Below are 4,693 nucleotides of genomic sequence, written 5' to 3' on the forward strand. Positions count from 1 at the left end.
GTGAACAGCATGCTAGCCTGGCCACTTTGTTCCCTTCTGTCCGTCTCCAAACTGTTTGAACAGCATGCTAGCCTGGCCACTTTGTTCCCTTCTGTCCGTCTCCAACTGTTTGAACAGCATGCTAGCCTGGCTACTTTGTTCCCTTCTGTCCGTCTCCAACTGTTTGAACAGCATGCTAGCCTGGCCACTTTGTTCCCCTTCTGTCCGTCTCCAACTGTTAACAGCGATGCTAGCCTGGCCACTTTGTTCCCTTCTGTCCGTCTCCAACTGTTTGAACAGCTGCTAGCCTGGCCACTTTGTTCCCTTCGTCCGTCTCCAACTGTTTGAACAGCATGCTAGCCTGCCACTTTGTTCCCTTCTGTCCGTCTCCAACTGTTTGAACAGCTGCTAGCCTGCCACTTTGTTCCCTTCTGTCCGTCCCAACTGTTTGAACAGCGTGCTAGCCTGGCCACTTTGTTCCCTTCTGTCCGTCTCCAACTGTTTGAACAGCATGCTAGCCTGCCACTTTGTTCCCTTCTGTCCGTCTCCAACTGTTTAACAGCATGCTAGCCTGGCCAATTTGTTCCCTTCTGTCCGTCTCCAACTGTTTGAACAGCATGCTAGCCTGGCCACTTTGTTCCCTTCTGTCCGTCTCCAACTGTTTGAACAGCATGCTAGCCTGGCCACTTTGTTCCCTTCTGTCCGTCTCCAACTGTTTAACAGCATGCTAGCTGGCCACTTTGTTCCCTTCTGTCCGTCTCCAACTGTTTGAACAGCATGCTAGCCTGCCACTTTGTTCCCTTCTGTCCGTCTCCAACTGTTTGAACAGCATGCTAGCCTGGCCACTTTGTTCCCTTCTGTCCGTCTCCAACTGTTTGAACAGCATGCTAGCCTGGCCACTTTGTTCCCTTCTGTCCGTCTCCAACTGTTTGAACAGCATGCTAGCCTGGCCACTTTGTTCCCTTCGTGTCGTCTCCAACGTTTTGAACAGCATGCTAGCCTGGCCACTTGTTCCCTTCTGTCCGTCTCCAACTGTTTGAACAGCATGCTAGCCTGGCCACTTTGTTCCCTTCTGTCCGTCTCCAACTGTTTGAACAGGCATGCTAGCCTGGCCACTTTGTTCCCTCTGTCCGTCTCCAACTTTTACAGCATGCTAGCCTGGCCACTTTGTTCCCTTCTGTCCGTCTCAACTGTTTGAACAGCATGCTAGCCTGGCCACTTTGTTCCCTTCTGTCCGTCTCCAAATGTTTGAACAGCATGCTAGCCTGGCCACTTTGTTCCCTTCTGTCCGTCTCCAACTGTTTGAACAGCATGCTAGCCTGGCACTTTGTTCCCTTCTGTCCGTCTCCAACTGTTTTAACAGCATGCTAGCCTGGCCACTTTGTTCCTTCTGTCAGTCTCCAAATGTTTGAACAGCATGCTAGCCTGGCCACTTTGTTCCCTTCTGTCCGTCTCCAACGTTTTGAACAGCATGCTAGCCTGGCCACTGGTTTAGACATTGAAATCATGTGACCTACCTTATTTCTCACAATGAGAATGAGTTGCCAATTCTAATATAATTGTGTTTTAAGCTTATTGCACATTTTATAAAACAGACTAGACAGCGAGTATAACGGTCTGGCTAAGATGCTGCTAGCGGTACGTGGTATTATAAAACAGACACAGAGAGCGAGTATAACGGTCTGGCTAAGATGCTGCTAGCGGTACGTGGTATTATAAAACAGACTAGACAGCGAGTATAACGGTCTGGCTAAGATGCTGCTAGCGGTACGGTTATTATAAAACAGACTAGACAGCGAGTATAACGGTCTGGCTAAGATGCTGCTAGCGGTACGTGGTATTATAAAACAGACCAGACAGCGAGTATAACGGTCTGGCTAAGATGCTGCTAGCGCGTACGTGGTATTATAAAACAGACTAGACAGCGAGTATAAGGTCTGGCTAAGATGCTGCTAACGGTACGTGGTATTATAAAACAGACTAGACAGCGAGTATAACGGTCTGGCTAAGATGCTGCTAGCGGTTCCACGTGACAAACTGACCATTCGTTTTCCAGAATCAGTGTTCATTAATACTCCTGTTTTACTGGTGTCTGCTGTGGATTTTTAGGCCAAACCGCCCAGCCCTACTGAGAAGTAAGTAAGTAACTCAGCCTCTGAGCAACAAAAAAGGCAAAAGCATATTTTCACTGCCCACCACTAAAATAGCACCATGGCACTTATAGTAAAAGCTATTCAAAGTGCATCATTAGGAGTTGCTGGCAACCAATCAAAAAACAGCTACATGTAACACAAATTAACCACATGTAACACAAATTAACCACCATTACCTAAAATAAGGACATCAGTATTAGATTAGCCTATATGCCACCAAATCATCCCATGTACATCCCATGTCCAAAGCATATTGGCTAACATTATTCAAGCAACATAAAAACCTATACAGCAGTGATTGATAGTGCTGGATTATATTTTCTGAAACAAAAGGCATTCACTACAGAACGGCGGGTTTAATCTAAATGTGACCCAGTTTAACATTACTTGACATGGCGAATAGCAAAGCAGGCTGAAAACAGTGTGGATTCTTTATGTATGTAATACATTTTGGTCAATATAATAGATACAGCATATAGCACACAAAGAAATCCTATTAAATTACTTTTTTTAATAGTATTCTTAGAATACTAGATTTTAGAATTGTATGATAGCACACTTGACTGCTTGCTGATGGATCCTAAAGAGAGCATTGCAATAGAGAAATCTGATCCATTTCTCCTCATCAGAATGCATTGCAGCCAGAGAACAAGGCAAATTGGATGATTTATGTTCATCCCCATCATTCCACGAGCAACAAGAGGACTGCAAATCAACACTTGACCATTTCACTACACATAATCTCTAGGATGACGACAGACGGCTCGCTGATAAATATCATCCATCCTTATCCGCCCAGACCTTTGTCCGCTGGTGGGGCCATGTTTCGGGTGGTTTCCTTCTCAGACGTCCAAATACATCATTGTGATGATTCAGCAACGTGATAAAAATTCCTAGATGGCATTTATCTACGAACATCAAACAAAACGTACAATGTGTAAGGTTAGCTATCCTGGTGTGTAAACACTGAACATTGACAGCCGAGGCTTGATAAGACATCGCGGGTGGTGACAACGTAACCATTGGCTAAATGACTTCGGCAGGTGAACCAGTTTGCTAACCTCTACCGCCATCGAACACGATTGGAAATGCCAAGCAATCGACTGTTGAGCAATGCAAACTTGCAGCTATCAATCACTAAGCTGTGCACATATATATATATTGTATCACAAAATACTGTCGARTCCTTGTTTTATCGTGCTGATTTATGTCACAAATTAAGCCACCAACCTGATCGCGCTCCGACAACCGTTGCTTCGGCTCGCGCTTCCCTCAGCTCTGCAAGGCACGCTCGCACAGATATGAAGCAGCAGGTTTGAACAGCTCCAGACCCAGTTACARTATGTGCATGACTAGGCAAACTACAAGAAGCTAAATAAGCAGTTGGATTGCAGGCTATCCATTWRGCAGAWGCCACCTATATCTGGTTACACATKTATTTCTCGACAACCGCCAAGCTGTCACTACTACACTACACCACTGCTTGCGCGTGACTAAATAGCAGTATATGTGTAGTAGCCTACAGACTCCCGCCTGCTGAACAAGCAAGGGAATCCCCATACTCAGCTAGTTAGGAAATTTCAAGATACGCTTTTTTGGGGGACAAATTCTAGGATAACAAAAGTTGAGACGTATACTAGAATAAATTACTTGAATATAAATTACTTGATAGTGAGCTGAGCTCAGCCAGCTGCTGGAAACCTGACAAATTAGTTTACAGGCTGGCTAGCTAGTTACAGCATAGAAGACACGCATTGAGCAAGCAACGCTCAGCATATCGGAGGTAATGAATGCACGCACACTCAGCATAACAACAAATATCGCCTTTCAACTCACCAAACTTTGTGTTTTCTATAGTTCTTAACGTCTCTATAGTGTAAAAAAATGGCCAACTTGAATGTAGCTGCTACAATTGTGACTGACAGACAAGCGCATACGTTTTAAATCCCACTCGTGCTCTCCTTGTTGATTCCTTTCTCTACATCCCTTGTATCGCGGAGCCAGGCGTCATGTTTGTCACGTGGGTTCATTCATGAAGTATCAACAGAAGGACACTAAAAATCATATTTTTCATGTGCGCAATCTCTTGCATGATGTTGCAACGTATCTGTAAAAAGGAAAAAAGAGCGTGTTGTAACGCATATGGTTGATTTTGCAAATATGGACACTTTTGGATGTTAAATGTTTTTGAAAACAAAACCTCTTGAAACTTATTTTTATCTATCTGAATGTTTTCTTTACTCTGTCCGCAAACAAGATCTAATAGTGGATGAGACCATACTATTTAAGAATATAAAGATTTGTATCGGTTTCTCCAAATACCTGAGTTACAACGTCATAACATGTGCTATTTTAGTTGAAAAGGAAATTACCGAAATTGTGCTATATACAGTTGAAGTCGGAAGTTTACATGCACCTTAGCCAAATACAGTTTTTCACAATTCCTGACATTTAATCATAGTAAAAATGTCCTGTCTTAGGTCAGTTAGAATCACAACTTTATTTTAAGAATGTGACATGTCAGAATAATAGCAGAGAGAATGATTTATTTAGCTTTTATT

General features: G+C 43.6%; 1 protein-coding gene across 2 annotated transcripts in view; it reads right to left on the reverse strand.

Annotated features, from left to right (window-relative positions):
* LOC112074412 (transcription factor MafG-like) overlaps positions 1-4,101 on the reverse strand; it is a 53,780-nt gene extending 49,679 nt beyond the window's left edge. The window contains exon 1 of one of the 2 annotated variants that reach the window (XM_024141596.2): positions 3,969-4,101. The gene's annotated coding sequence lies outside the window, so the exon portion shown is untranslated. Of the gene's footprint in view, positions 1-3,362; positions 3,604-3,968 lie in introns of those variants that run through there. The other variant, XM_024141594.2, reaches the window with a different exon arrangement.
* Between the last annotated feature and the right edge of the window lie 592 nt (positions 4,102-4,693).

The sequence above is a fragment of the Salvelinus sp. IW2-2015 genome, unplaced genomic scaffold (genome assembly GCF_002910315.2).
Source record: "Salvelinus sp. IW2-2015 unplaced genomic scaffold, ASM291031v2 Un_scaffold2622, whole genome shotgun sequence".
Lineage (NCBI taxonomy): Eukaryota > Metazoa > Chordata > Actinopteri > Salmoniformes > Salmonidae > Salvelinus > Salvelinus sp. IW2-2015.